Source organism: Aphis gossypii, chromosome 2 (assembly GCF_020184175.1).
Source record: "Aphis gossypii isolate Hap1 chromosome 2, ASM2018417v2, whole genome shotgun sequence".
In the NCBI taxonomy this organism is placed as follows: domain Eukaryota; kingdom Metazoa; phylum Arthropoda; class Insecta; order Hemiptera; family Aphididae; genus Aphis; species Aphis gossypii.
The window spans coordinates 70,564,609-70,581,898 of NC_065531.1; the positions used below are offsets into that span (position 1 = coordinate 70,564,609).

At 27.1% G+C, this 17,290-nt stretch overlaps 1 protein-coding gene and 2 long non-coding RNA genes across 3 annotated transcripts in view; 1 reads left to right on the forward strand and 2 right to left on the reverse strand.

The window, feature by feature from the left end:
• The window catches only part of LOC114123324 (peroxidasin), a 28,033-nt gene that overhangs the window by 291 nt on the left and 10,452 nt on the right, over positions 1-17,290 (forward strand). The window lies entirely within an intron of this gene.
• On the reverse strand, positions 36-9,966 carry LOC114123327 (uncharacterized). The gene is made up of 3 exons (XR_003592338.2): positions 9,826-9,966; positions 9,536-9,704; positions 36-161 (listed from the first exon to the last, which is right to left on the reverse strand). It is a non-coding gene; the product is annotated as an uncharacterized LOC114123327 (long non-coding RNA).
• Positions 10,704-15,303, reverse strand: LOC114123329 (uncharacterized). The gene is made up of 4 exons (XR_003592340.2): positions 15,160-15,303; positions 14,946-15,049; positions 14,733-14,844; positions 10,704-10,848 (listed from the first exon to the last, which is right to left on the reverse strand). It is a non-coding gene; the product is annotated as an uncharacterized LOC114123329 (long non-coding RNA).

Genomic DNA, 17,290 nt, shown 5'->3' on the forward strand with positions numbered 1-17,290 from the left:
AGAACGCCGGTTAAAATATTAAATAATTTACTTTACCCGTGTATTGCGAGTTCTGTAGATATTAAATCATTGCGTGATGTCTGCAGTGACGTAGGTAGTCGTTGTTGTCGGGAAAAACCGGCAAAAGAGGAATTTTCCAGTTTTTTTTTTCGTTATAAAACCTGAAACATTTTAATTGCGTTTAATAGGAACTGTGTATTGTTATAATTAATAATACAAATTAAAATCTTGTATAAATAAAAATTTTTAAAAAAATGTCCCACTTTCCATAACCTAAAATTGCATTTTTCCTGATAGTCCTCAAGACCCCAAATCGTAATAAGAGCCAAATTTAAATATAGACCTAGTGTTTATATTATTTTTGAACTATCAGGTGCAATTTTATGTTAGTCGCATCGATATACATTTGACAAGGGCTGCAGAGTCTGAGATTTTTGTCATTATCATAGCTGAGTAAGAAACCAAAAAAAACATTTGACTGTAATCACAATAATATTATTTTAGAAAATGTATAGATCTTGCTCGTTAAGGATTTTTATGAGTTTATTAGTTAATCCTTCGCATTCAAAATAATCGACACTCACCAATTATTCAAAAATGTTAAAAAAAAAAAACTCGAGAGAAGATAATTGAAATGTTTATTAATTTAAAATTTATAGTTATCTAATTAAAGTCTTGAGAAGTTATAAAGTTGCCATGTCACTGTATCTTCATGTGTGACATTTATCTTAGTGTCTTACTAACATATAATATGACAAATTTTCGTTCAATAAAACGTATTATGTGTTGTTAACTTTATCAACTAGAATGAATTGACCCGATATTATCAAAGTTAATGGTAAGAACACTATCTGGGTTTAACTGTTGGCTTTTTGTAACATTTTAATTTTTAAGCAAGATATGAGTGTTTTACATTTTAAAAGTTAAAAATGCTCATTTCTATCTTAAAAATTAAAATATTGAAAAAAAGCCAACGTTTAAGCACAGTCTATGCAGCTAATGTTCTTATCTTTAACTTTGATAATAGGTAAATTTATTCTAATATTATCTTATATAAATTTAACTTCACACCATTGGTTCTACTCATAGACAGAGCTAGCATTTATGTTATTCAAGAGGCGCTACAAATCTTAACTCATAAAAAATATTACCATTATAACTTATACTGAACTGTCTGTACTACACTATGTATTGCATTTAGTAAAATAAGTCACAAAATTTAATTATTAAAAACTATTCATTTCCAGTTACCTAAGGTGTATTATAGGTATATTATATATGAATAGTGTATACAGCAATAGCTGTCATTAATGACTCGCTCCGCTCAAAATCTATCCTTACATATAACGCTCCGTATATTATAAGTTTATTTTATCAGTCTCTCACATCGATTTTTGTTTGTTAAAACTATATTCTATAATCGATAGTAACTGTTTAATGATTTGCAGAAAATGTATTGAATATCAAATGTTAAGCAAATACTGGCATTTGCATAAAATAATATTATGGGTTATTAAACACAATTTATATTTTGTAGGAATGGTCCGGAACACTTTCCCCTTTTGTTTATCTAACGTATATTATTATGTTTGTATTCTTACGTGCCATAGGTTAGGTTAGGAGATCTATTTTTAGACGTTGTTTAAGGATATCATTATTTAAAATCCGGCTTTATAGGCAGAAGTTTAGTATTTCTATTTGTTTCCTGTTATATACAAAACAAATCTTTCATCTTCTGTAACCATTTTGTAGTTTCACAAGCGTCGAAAATCGATATTACTGTGTAGACCTTAGTATATACTTAGTTGTTTAAATATTATCGTAAAAATAAGAGCTGGATTCAATTTATCATTAACAGTCAACAGGGATGAACTTAATCATTTTTTTTTTACTTTGTGTAAGAAATCAATCCCCGTCAAAATTCGTTTTATATTAGGTGGTACTTGTGCATGAACGAACATGTATATTCATCATGTTTTTACAGAATTTAGATTGTGCGCATATTACTGAGTGTTCTCATCAAATTGTCTTTTTTAATATTGTATAGTTAGTATATTAACGTTTATTTTAATAATAATTTTTTAGACTTTTATGTCGGAAGAAAAAATTTTTTTGATAGTTGTTTACGATGTTGTTGTCATTATAGATCTTGTTCAGCTTAACTATTATTTACTCCATACGTACTGTTTTTTTGTTAATTGAAATCTTTAAAAACCGCTGAATTATACATTTAAATATGAACAATACTCAAAAGGTTCCTATTATTCTTATTAGAATAACATCAAACGATTCAAACGTAATATCAACAATTTAATATTTAATTAAATGTGTTTTTATTATTGTTAATTAATACTTTTAAATAGTAATGTAATCAATGCAAGATTATTAAACATTTTTTATTGTATTAAATTATCTTTAATTTCATACTGGTCATTATTACAAACGTCTTATATTTTTTTTTATTGCTACTTGAATAGATATACTAATATTCTTACATTTCAATACTGATGTGTAAGCATTTTTTCTTTGTTTCCAATTTGTTATCATATTTACTACATCTCTACATAAGCATACTTATACAACATTTAAAAATATTTTAATTACAATTGGTCATAAATATTTTAAAAATAGTTTAGATATATTTTCAATATAATATAAATAATAATAAAAATAAGTATAAATAAATAAATAATATAATATAAATCCAGAAACCTTTCTTGAAATATAACATTATGAACTTGCCTAACTTTTGTTGTTAACTATGCGTGATAATTATTTTAAAGTGACTTTAAATAAATATATTATCATATTATATACTATATAATAGTTGTGCGTCATCTATTTCATATATTTATTATGCACATGGTAGTATGGTAAACCTATACTTTTTGTTGATACGCACGAATAAAAACATTATAGCCTTAACTATGGATGCGATGTACCACTTACATATATGAGTATAGATGTAAAAATATAGCTCACGAGATTTGTATTTTTATAATTCTACATGTTTCTATACACAACCTCATGATTTATTTCAAGTCCTTAAATTCCTTTTCGATAATTAAATACCTTATCTAACTTAACTGTATTTTATTATAAATATTGAATTTATTAGTCAATTTCCACCCGACCACAACCTAACCTAACTCGTAGATTTTTAAGTATATCGGACAATACTTCCACTCATATTGTAATAAGTATGTGGCGTTACAATCGTTACATTTTATTTAATTTTTTTATTCAATTACATATAATACGTTTATGAAGATTTTTGTATTGAATTGTCAAACATTGAGTATTAAAACTTAAGATTTTATGTAGGTATTTTGATATTGAAAACGAATTTTAACAGTTTTATAATATTGAATAATTAATTTATCCATTTATTTATCTGAAAAAGCATAGTTAATTGATAATCATACAAAAAAAATGTTTATAACATATTTAAAGTAAAATTTCGATTAGTCATTAATGTTCAAATTCGTTTAAATATTGTTAGTATAGGATCTAATAATGAATAAGACAAAACGATAAATCTAAATTTGTTTGGAATTCATTTAGAGTAATCTATCAGTATTAGATGATTAGTAAATAACATACACACATGTTGGAATTAAAATAGGGCCTTAAAAAAGAAACTATTTAAAATATCTCCAAGTGTTATTTTAAAATATCCTAGCAATGAGTAGTAAATTTCCTTTTCTTTGGTTAACCAAAAACTAGCCATAACACCAAAAACTATAATATTATGGTATTACAAAGAAAAATTAGAAAAAATACATATTCGGAATGGAATTCAAACTTTGAGTATGGTACCTAGCCGACAGACGTATAATATAGGTAGGTCGTAGGTGCCTACCTACAATTTATTATTTTTTTCCGCTCGGATGTGTGAAATTAGTAAATATAGGCTTTATGACGCATATAAATAATAACTCACAAAAACAACCATAACGATTCCTGATTTTAAGCACAACGTTTATGAAATTTTAGTACTTTTATAGTTTTATCTATATAGTATAGGCATATATTATTTTCCGTTTTTGTTGCATGTACATTGAACATTATACATATTATTATAATGAATGACGAGTGAGAACCAGAATCAGAATGATTATGTTGTTATTATTATTATTTTTCATGTCCGAGTATAATGTATACACATTATGCTGAGGTTTATGTTTGTACATCAAGATCAAAAGTATACAAAGAACATCTGGAATAATAATATATACGGAGTGTATTATATTATGTCTCGAAAAGTACTTAATTTACGTAAATAGTGATTTTTCTTGGCATTCATTGATTGGTCGTCGCTCGTCCATATCCTTAAAGATTTAAATAATTGTAAAAATTTTAAATTATGAGTTTACGAGGTATGGTTAGTAATAGTAACTACATATATAATCAATATCCAAGTCTTATAATAAATGATTTATATATATTATGTCTAAGTATTAATTATGAATTTAAAAACACTATAGTATTTATAATCAAAGATTATATTATGTTACTTGTCTACTATAAAATATAATATCATATAGAATGTTATAAAATTTATTTTGAATTGTATGTACTAATAAATATTATAATTTATTTATTTTAATTCATATGGCTCAATGTCTGATTTATAATATAGTAATAACATATAATAGAGATAATATAGTAATAACTAATATTATATAAACAGAATTCAAATAGAATTCAATATAGGTACCTATTATAATGAAACTAAAAGAAAAAAAGAAAAATTTGCAGTTTTTATATATGAAGACAGAAAAATGAGATTAGCGAGAGCAGATTTTAAGTAATTAAAAATATATATATATATATTTCAGTAACAATATTGTAATATGTTTACTCAGTGGCGTAGACAGAAATTTTCATTGGGATACCTAAAAAAACTAGGGAATTTTTGTAAAAAAAAATTTTTTTTTTCTATTGTCGGTATAATGTATGTAAAAGAAAAAGATCATGGGGGATCAATCCCCCATATCTCACCCCGTTTCTACGCTCGTATGTATACCTATAACAAATACATGTTTTTAACAAAAATTGATTTATAAATTAGAAAGTTTGAAATAATTTAATATTAAGGTTATTGAAATTTTTTTTTTTTATTTAATTTATTGATTTTATAATTTTAAATTTGTAACGTTAATAGAATTAGATACTCAAAGACGTAGATCTATAATGTAAAAACAAACAGCGAGCGTACTATTTATATTTTATAATAATTTATTTTTTCGGCGTAAGGTATACAATCAATTCTAATAATCAAATACGTTTGTAAGTACCACTGTAATAGGTACAATCATTTGTGCGTTTTTATCAATCAATCAAAGAAATCATTGAAGTGGTTTAGTGGTCTATTGTATATGTAGTATGCATATTATACATCATTTTACATTATGTTTTTGATGGTTACAGATGGTTTTATATAATAGCAAATTAAATTGATAACCACGAGATAAAGTCTATCAAATACTATGATCACGGAAGGAATTCTTAAAACGTATTCGAAGAGGTTTTTCAATTAGTATAATATAAAGTATAGAAATATAATATAACGAACCTAACATATGAATAACTTAATCTATGGGTTAGGCTAAACGAGTAATTACGAGAAATAAAAAAAAATCATTGAATATTTAGATACAGGAGTACATAAATTATACATCGTATAGAAATAAATTACGTTTAGTTGAGTGAATTTTAAAAGGTATTATATACCTACTATGTATTAAATTAACTAAAAATAAAATATCCGACAACTATATTAGTTGAAGTGTTGGAAAACTATAACAATAAAATTTAATGTATAAATGAAACAATATTATAATAATATAGACTATATTAATATATTATAGCTATAAAAACATTAAACACAAAATATTATTTGTGGCAGAAGCTAGAATGTACTTACAGAGATGAGGGCACAGATGCATACGTTTGAATACATTTCTAACTGTTAGGTTAGTTTCTTCACTGTATCGAATTGAACAATTTAGATTTTAAAGGTATAGGCGGTACTTGCAGTATTATCTACTACAGCATACAGAACTAAAATAAGGTTTTTCAGAATTAATAATAATAACCTAACCGGTCAGTGAATTTAAATTATTTCAATATTTAGCCATATAGGGGTTGTCTAGTTGTATCTTGTGTCATCAATCATCATAGCATATCTACTTGTGTTCCTATCATTCACGAAAAAGTGTCGAATCATACTTCCACTAGTTCCACTATATAGTCATTACGATGGTTTCCGTATTATATCAATCAAATCCTACAATCATGGAGACCACGAAGTTCTGACATTCGTATTTGATAATATTATGAATTATGATCTATGATGTACTTTCGGAACAACTACGGTTCTCTACAAAAATATATTATTTTAAACAATATTTTTAGAATTGTTTGCACAACCATATTTATCAATATATTAATATGCGATTATTATTAGTAAATAATACTATTGATTAAAAGAATTCAATCTATGATAATTTCTAGCTTTGAATTGCATAATACTGTAATAGTTTGCAAGCATATTATTAAAAAAAACAAGTTCATTAAAGCGATTAAAATGGCGTTAAATGAATGTAGGTAAATATTGATATATACCTATAACGCGTCTGTGTAAATAAAATTCAATAACAATTATATTTTATCTTAATCTAAGTTCTTAATTTTTTTTCTAATTTTATTCCTCTTACCTAATAATATTAAATTCGACTATTGTGAACTGTGAACTTAATTATCATTTTTGTTTAACAGGTATGCCTATATTAAACTTTTTATAGTGTGGTGAAATGTATTTAAATGTATAGTACTATAACTTAGAGTAGGATTTACTTTATAACGTAAAAATATCATTAAGTTTAAAAACAACAAACATTTTTTTTTTAAATATTTCGTTTCGACCTGTGACCTATGCGTGCAAACGTGTTATTATGCCAATAACCCAAGTAACACAAGTAACCGGTTCTATAAATTTTTATTGTGATACAGTGACTTATGTTACTTAACTGGTGTTAATCATATGTATACATTATTATAACATGGTAATATTTACTGGAATCGTACTACACGGCATACTCATATTGTCTTCACAATTTCACAGACTTAGTTTTTCACAAGCTTTTAAATTAAACGGATATCACCTGTGAAATAAACCACTTTATAAATTTTTAATTTATGAAACGTTGACCTGTTAGTATGATTTTCGTATGTATAATTAAGTGATTTTATTAATGAGAGTATATTATAAATTTTGATTATTGCGTGTGAGTCAAATATTCTTACAATTTTACTCACGAAAATTAAAAATCCCAATAATATTATTATGGTCACCAAATATTATAATTTATAATGTGAAAAAATCTCAAATTTATTGTGGTCAATATTCATTTCTCTATATTTACGAAATATCGCTATTTTCAGTGTTGGGATTTTAAATGAATCCTTTACCATAATTGACTTCATGCAAAGTAAATAAAAAGTACGGTTGTCGGATCTGTTATTCGAAATCAGTAAAACTATAACACTATATAAAAAAATGTTTATGTGTAACTCAGACGTAAAATTGACTGACGGTTTAATTAAATCTAATTCGATGTTGATTGATCGTCTCTCGAGAACATAAATACATATTATTAGTAATATCATGATGTATTATAATTGCTATTTATTGTGTTGCTATATACAATATACATGCAATATGCGTATGCACTATATTATGTTATAATAATTTATGTATATTTTAATCCATAAAATAAAATTGTAATTTAAAATTTTTCCTTTTCGATACTAATTTATTTTGTCACCTCACTACGTACAATAAAATATAGACGTACCGAACTAGGTGCATATAAATAAATTTGTATGTACAGCATAATAAAATTTAATTTATAATAATGAATAGACGAAAATCTGGGATCATAATGTATGTATTAGATAACATTAGAATAATTATATAATAATATTTGTAAATTAATAATTATGAATGCGAGGTATCAATGGACGACTTCGTTATCAAACAATTCACGTTACGAATGTATTTGATATAATAGTCGTAACTTATTGTACGTGTTTGTAGAAATTATTTTTCTTTTCTCCAAAATAAAAATAAAAAAGTTATAAACGCAAACATAATATTATGAGTGTAGAAAACTAACTACTGAGGCGTTCACTTCCTTCTCCACGATAATAATGCACTTCTATAAAACATAAATACATCTAAATTCGGTGATAAACGCAAATATCATTTTATGAGAATTTTTATTCTAAAATCATATAAGGTATAACTAGCGGTTTGTTATTAGTGATAAGAGGTATACTGATCGTGTAAATATTATCAGAAATTGCAATTCAATAAAATAAAAATACACATTATATTATCACCAATACAATATGCAACTGTGTTGATGCATTAGATTTTTTATTTGACGAGCTCTATGCAACGGTTGTCATTCAATTGTGGTACACCGGTGCTAGTATGCATGGTTTTAAGTTACGATATGTACATTTTGTGTGTACCTTGCTGTGTTCATCAAACTTTGGGTAGGACGTTCTGAGCACGACCGTATTTTGATATTCCGTTTATTATAAAATATAGAACACTTAGAAATAATTTTGTTTTACCGACGTGGCGGCAGTCGAGACACGAATCTCGTCATTTTGATTTCATAAAATATATATCATATTTTTTTTTTTGCTATTGTACGATTTTGAATCAAGATTTCACACAAAATTATAAACCGGTTATTGTTGTATGTAATCGTAATATATTATGACGTTTCGATAAAAAGCATAAAATATATGCGTCAATAAATCTTTGAGTACGATCCTTATAACAATAATAATTATAGATTATATTCATTGTCTTTGATTGTGTTCGGTAAAGTTAAACTGATCTGCCAAAACGGTAAATATAAAATTACATAGAGTATAATCGTGACGAATGCACAAAAGAACGTTACAATTTTTACGTACTCGGCCCCGATGCTGTTATATTGTGCTTTCAGCCTTACATTTTTGAATTATTTATATCCTATAATTTGGTCAGAATTATACATTGAATTGACAACGACCCGCATTTGATGGATGGTTTGAAATAAAAACGTTTGTGATGAATTGAGTAGACTTTATTGTCTTTATTAGTAGTAAAGTATGTATTTACTATTTAGGGATCAATCTTGCTGTCAAATTTTTATACGTCATATATTTTGACCCTAGAAATTTTTACATGGATTCTGCCCGCCTGTTTCGGTGGATAATATACCTCGCTATAGACCTTCGGCTTTAAATTTGAAAAGATTTTAACTTGGAATCAACGCTCATAAGACTAAAAAGATTAATTCTAAATTTTTGTTCTCGTACCTACGCTTTAAACTATATTATTAAAAATTAAATTTACAAATTTTAAAACTTAATTATTACTATATACGACTTTACTAAAACCGATCTGGATTTACGGTCTACAACTGTGAGGTGCAGCTAAAAAAAAATCTAAACAGTCTCAACTTACCAGAAGATGATATACTTTTGCGTTTCACTGCAAATTAGCGATGGCCGCTTGGTTGGTGTTAAATAGCTAGGCCGGAAACTGAATCTATTAATAATAATCAGCCAGTGCCCATTGTCGCTGCTCCAGGACGTTGCAGCGAACACGTGTTGATGATCTATCTTGCGAGCATCTAGATCGGTCCACATTGATTATTGTGAGCAATTTTAGGACTGTGTTCTATATATATTATACGTATATATATATATATTTATACGTTTATACGTATATATATTTATATCATTATAACTTACAGAGGGCATCAGTGTTTCGATTTTTTCGTGTTATTGAGTGCAATCAAGCATTCGAGCACCTATTTTGTGTTTTGTAAACATGGCATCTTTAAGGACACGTACGATACTACGATAGCTATTTAATATTTTACCTACTTAATTTTAAACATAATATTGTAATGCTAAATTGTAAAAACACTAATAAATTTCGTTCTTCAAAATACTTGCTTTGATACTTAACAATATTTTTAAGATTATTGGGCACTGGTGTATCAATCATCTCGTGGCATTATGACGATATGATTATAGTGAAATTTCGAAAATTATATGTGATCGTAGGCGCACGCCTTTCTTAAGTTAGGCTCAGCGCTTACCCAACATTTATATTCCTCTAGTAACAACCATCTTCCAACTATCACTACTTATGTGTATATATGCGTAACATATCAAATTATCAAAATAGGTGTTTTTCGAGATCAAGACTCACGCGAAGACTACACGCGTTTCATTACAATAACGATTTAAATATTTAATATAAATTAAATAATTAAAGCTATAGGTTTTCACGAGTACTGGAAACCCCGTATCTGGTTTCGTACTATATATATTATATCTGTGTATTGGAATTTTGCGAACGTTCCGTTGTTGTGTCGTCGTAGCTGTACGATACAAAAACAATAGTACATTACTACTATTGAGGCTGTTAGATCATATAATATCATTATTTAATATGATAAATCTATCAAAATAATAATAACAATAACAACAAGAATAATAATAATTATAATTATAATTTTGTATTTACCTACAATAATTTGGCTGTAGTTACTATACGACACATAGTATAATTAGTCTCCTTTTGTAATATAGCCAATATAGGCGGTGTCCATATTATATTATCTCTGCATAGGCGTATGAGTAGGAAGTTAATTTTGTTGGCCCGTTCGTTCTTGACTAAAAACACTTCGTTAAACGGTTTAACTCCAGCCGAAAGATGGTACATTTTTGATAGTAAGTTTTTAATATCGGGATATCGATTTCAAACTGAAACGACACAGAAATATGACGGATTAAACAGCAGCTATTAAATCCATTAAAAAACTCCGGTAAGACAATTTTTAATAAGTAAAACGCTTTATATATATAAAAAAAAAAGACGAAGACATTTTGAGGGTATCTCATATTACACATAATGTTTTCTATTATCTATGTTAAATTTATTTTGTAACATTTAATTTTGAAGTTCGTATAAAACAAATACATATTATTTAATAGTATTAATAATATTTAAAAACATTAATATAATATATTATTATAGTATACTTTCCAAAATGTTATATTTCATATTTAATGATATAGGTTTTTATAATTTTATATCTATGATTGCTCTTAATTCTAAAAGCCTACGGTTATAGCCGATTCACGGTGGCGTCGTCGAAGTATGTTTGTATACCGAAAATCGTCGGTGATGAGAGGTACCTAGTCTAATAAATCACGATAATATTAACTCATTATTTTCATCGGGACAGCTATAGTGCCGCATGTATAACTTTATACGTACTCTGATACTCATTATCATATTAGAAGTACGAAAACGCGCAATGTATAATGTGTGTATATTATACCATACATAAATATATATTACACTGGTATGTTATTATATTTATTATCGTAATCGTTTATACAATATATACAGATATATATTATATATCAAATATTAGTATGTGTGTTTAACACGGTCTCGTAAATGAGACGTCCGACGGATGAAAATCGTCAGACCGTGTAAATATTATATTGTTATTTATTATATTATTAATATATATAGTTACGGGTGTCCGCGTAAAAAATAATATTATCTTAGCTCGGAGGGTTTACTCAACGCGCCGAAGTGCCGAACTATATTATACTAATATATATAATATACGTATTATGATACAGGCCGATTAGTGTGCGCGATCGCGTCTATATATTGTATCGAAAAAAAGGTTCTAGATCGGATGTTCGTTGGGTCCTATGTAATTTATTAACGACCGGTTACGTGCGTGTTTCGATACGTTGTTTTTCACGTCCGCAGGACCCGAGGCAATCGCTTAATTTTACGCCGGGCGGAAGAAAAAAAATAGGTACACAAAAACGGACCGTGTCCTGTTTATCCTGAACAAATATATAAGTATACTAAAAATGATTTAGTTAAACTCTTATTTTGATGTTGTGTATATTGAAAATGGGGCGTTTATGGGTACTGTTATTGCTGAGTTGGTTCTCGAGTATTACACCCCATTGACCAAATTTTGGCTGCTAAATCGTACTCAGCGTCTGCTTGACGTTTTCAAAATTAAATATTTTATTAACACCTTATCAAAAGTATTACTTTTTAAAATATTTATTTGATATAAAATTGATATTATTATATTATTATTACTAATTTAAATTATTTTTAAAACAATTATCTTTTTAAGGATATTATAATATTAATAAAATTATATTATAATATACGCACTTCTAAGCCCGTACAAATGGGAAATAAAAGCAAGAAAAAATAACAGACTAACTTTACAGGATGTTGTTTGTATAACTCATATCTGTTAAGTTATAATATATTATTTAAAAAAATTAATCTTTCAGATTCAACACTGTGCAAAGAACATGTATAGATAATTTTACACTGGGCTTTAAATGAAAAAAATTTACATCTAACAACACGGAAGGAATAAAACGCGTTTATTGTAGTTTGTTTATATTTTACGTCTTTGGTAACGATGTTAATGTTAGGTAGGTTGTTAATTCAAACAAACTACAAAGATTATTTTTATTTTATATAGGTATTATATATGTATAGGCACCTATTTAATATTTCATACTACTTATAGACTATAGTGGTGATTATTTGATGTGTAAAGTTTTTTTGTTGGTTTTCAAGTTTTCGTTTAGGTATTCATTTATTTTTTTTTTATTTTAAACCATGAGTAAATTATGTACAACGATACATTATTATACATTATTCTTATCTTCAATCTAAATTTGAGGCTATTATAATATTGTACTATTAAACGATTGAGATGATAATTAAATGAAGTAATTATAAACATATAATATACCCTCCAGGGGAGATTTTGTATACGTACTGGGTGTACACTTAAATATCTACTTCCGATGGCGCCACTCTTTTGCTTTTGAGAGACTATTCTATAAATTATAATATTATATAATGTAGTAAAACTATTTAATAAGTAGATTGCCATGGTACTGTGGCAGTTAGGTCGTTAAAAATAAAAGTGTGATGCTCTAAAAAGGTGTACCTATTATATACTTTGAATTGATATAAATGTGTAAGATATTTAAATACAAACAATTTATTGGCGGATTATACAGGAAATGTAAGTATATCAAAATAAAATAATAACATAGTTTGTATTATATAAATAATAAGCGCTGTTATTATGTATATACTATGTTGCATTTGGAAAGATCCGCCCCACATAAAATGAATGATAAATTTTATTTTTAATAAAATAATATTACGTTACCTCCGCGAAAACTTAACACGTTCACGATCTAGAATAGAAAAATAGCTGCAGCCGTTGGAATATATAATAATATAATATAAACCGTTGTCTAAAAATAAAAATACTTAAATCATTATAATATTTAAATTAATTTACACTTTGCTGACAATCTCAGGCCTCTATCGCTATTATACAGAGGGATTTATTAACCACGCTCATTATTTATTTATAACTTTTTTTTAATTATGTATTTATTCAAATTTTTCATTTGAAATTTTCGAAAACGTTGATGTAGGTATTTAAATTCTAAATAAAAAAATGTAAGAGAATAGTATTTGAGTTATTTAAATTTGTGTATTAAGGATAAATTCTGGATAATGGTATAACAGGTTTAAACTTTAAATATTTGTGAGCTATGTTGATTTTAATATAATAATTATTAATTTATTCATCTAATAAAATTCCTAAAAATGATCCGATTGTAACAAGTACTAGAAAAAAAATACTAAGTTTATAGATACATTTTATATTTAAACAAATGTGTTTGTTCGCATTAATAGATGCGTATAGAATAATATTTGATATGAGGTGGGTGATCGATGATGATGATCCACTTGAAGTTTATTGCTTATATAAGAATACAAATATACAATAATATCACATTGTATGAGTTACTTTTATGCACTATTTTTTTTTTTTGTTTTTTAAAGTTCAAAACGTTATTTTTAATATTTTTTCGTTTTGACCGTGTACCTATCAATTTTATGATGTAATATAATGTCACGTAAGAGTGTGTTTTTGTTTTAGTATTATCTATTTCAATAAAATAATATTTTTAATTTCCTAAAAGTAGCAAAAAATAAAAAAAAGATGGGGCACAGTGTAAAAAAAGGATAGATAGAAAATTAATAAATTGCAGATAGAATGTTCAACTAGTGCTCAAATGCTAAATGGAACATAAATTTCAGAGAATGTGGCTGGCGGATGATATAGTTAGACAAAAAAAAAAAATATACCTTTTTGATTGTAAAGAACGGGTGGGGGCCCTTGTCTAAAAAACTACTAATAATTATACACGATGCGTAAATAGACTCGTTTAGTTATCTCTCATTCTTAAATCGATATTTTTCTGTTTTCGTATAATATATATAAATATTAAGAAAAGTAGAAACCATTTGACATCTCCGAACGACGAAAAGCAATTAAAAAATCGTGCGAGTAATGGACGTCAGGTCATTTCCACGCGCTATCCCATTACAGTATTATAGTTTTAGCCGTTTAAGGTATCGTAGTATTAAACTGTATGTTTTTAATGTCCCAATAAACGTATATACGATCGTAATAATATCTTATACTCAATTGTTATATATGAATGTTTGTGTGTGTATATTTATAAATAATATATTAATATATCGCACTGACCGCGTGTTTGAATTCGACAACAATATTTTCATCGACGTTCGTGATTTCAGACCATTCTTCCTGCAGTCACGTTCGCGCTATATATTCTACCAAGTCCACATTTTCACGGAGGCTTAAAAAATCATAATAATAATTTATAGCACGTGATATATAATGCGCACGTGTGTAAATATTGTAATGCAATTTACATGTATTCTCATCCATCCTACTTACCAGTTTATTCTTAGACCTATATGGCTATATTGAAAAATTCGTCTTATGAGCCGCCGACTAAGCGGAGGTGTGCGACGATTATGTTGATGCGTTTTATGGACCGTCTACATTTTGAATTATGAAAAAAACCAGTTATAATAATAATAAAAAAAACTTTGAGTAGTTCGTAAAATACGAGGTAGATAATAGGTACGCAGTGTTTCGATTACATTACCTATGTGATGCGGTATCGCACAAATCAAATATCCGATCGTTTAAATTCTGCGACTTGTGTTCCAGTCTAATATATCAATCGTTGCTACAGAATAGTATAGTTCCTGTCCGGCTTGCGATAAATATTTTTAGATAATGATTTTTGAAACATAAATTTTGACTAGAAGTTCGAACTAGTCAGTATAAATATTAAAAAAAAAAAGTGTAATTATCGATTACCGTTAAGTATAATATTATGTTAGTGTAAATTTAAACTGTATACTGTATAAGCAGAGGACGTAAAAAACACAATAGGTACGCTACGTAATAGCGGTAACAAATATTGACAAGTTCATTGATTAGGGGAAAGGGAAATATTTTTCGAGTTAAAAAGATTTTAAATGTAATAAAAAGTTCTTTATTGTTTTAAAAACAATTTTAATAAATTATCTACAAAGAAACTATTTTTTTTTTTTATTAGAAGTTTGAAGTTAATACATTATGAAAAAGATGCATATTTTAATAAACGTAGGTTTAACGGTTTTTTTAATTACTTTATTATAATCCAAAAAATAATAATCATAGAAACTTCCCGCCATTACGTGTATTATTATTTTCTGTGCACACTATACATTTTTCAAAGATTTATTTTAATTAATATTTATTTATTATTTCAAAATTAATTTTAAGCTATCGACGTCAGAAGTTAACTGAATCCTGAAATATTTAAAAGCAACATTAAAAAATAACTGTTATTAATTATAATACTACAGAACAGTGTTAGGAAGTAGGAACAATACTAGGCACGCAGAACATACTCAGATTAATGACTATAAAATATGATACTTTATTAACACTTACATAATACTCTATACGACAGTGATTTTAAATTTTTATTTAAAACGGCACACTGACCTTTTTTTGCACCAAATTAGATATGATTGATATGAATAAAGTTGTTTTTAATCATTTAATTAAAAATATGCGCTTGATAGGTAGTTGGAGATTGCGCATCTATTTTTGTACATCAAAATTCAATGCCATTGGTCATTTATGAAAAAAAAATTTCAAAAAACTGAAGCACAACTAGTGAATGCTCATGGCACCTGCAATGTGCCACACTGCCACGGCACCTATATTGTTTGAAAACCACTGCTCTACATGAAAATATAATTTAGGTATATGTTGTACTTATACTGTTGATGAAAATACTTGTTCAAAAATATTTTAAAACATAACCTTTAAGCATTAAAGTCATAAACCATACATATATGTATGGTTTAATTAATAATTTTGTGGAATTCCTTGTCATATTATTTCATCGATATTATGAACAAAATACACATGAACACTACAATCTTATGTTCAAATAATATTGTTCGATTAGAATTGCAATTCATGGGATTATTAATCAAAATAAAATGAATCACCAGTAAAAAAAAATCAATAGGAGGTAATTAAGATTGGAAATATGCGAAATTTTAGTTTTTAAAAATACTCAAGGTAGTTTCCTATCCCCAGATCCCTGGCAAGCAAGGTCAAGGTCAAAAATTCAAATTATTTTACTTAAATTCCACATAACATTGCACAGCATATTATATGAGTAGGTACCCAACCCAAATACGCTCGTCTATATAATACCTGTTGAAAAAGAGTGGAAAAGAAGATTCAGCCGGTTAGAGGCATATTATTAACATTATGCATATAAGATATCCACGCATACGGAACATACGTATAATGATCATGAAATGCATGGCGTACACATTATACATAATATGTGTATAATAATTAATAATATTACATATATCGTATTTCCATGCACGCACACATCTCGTTATTAATTACCGTACAAACTTGGGTTCATGCTGCTGATGCGCGGCACACATAATATTATCATTATATAGTTTTTGTATGGCTCTAGAATTCTAGATAATTATAATAAAATATGATAATATTATTTTACGGGGCGGCACGTGTGGGTGTAATAAGTAATAGAGTCGTGACGGGAGAGGAGCACAGCTGCAGAAGACAGCCTCGTCGATGACTATACTACGACGACGATATTATCATTGCTATGTCTATAATATTGTAGAATAATAATATAATATGATACAAAGTTATTCAACAAGCATGCTTAGTGCTTACGCCAATTT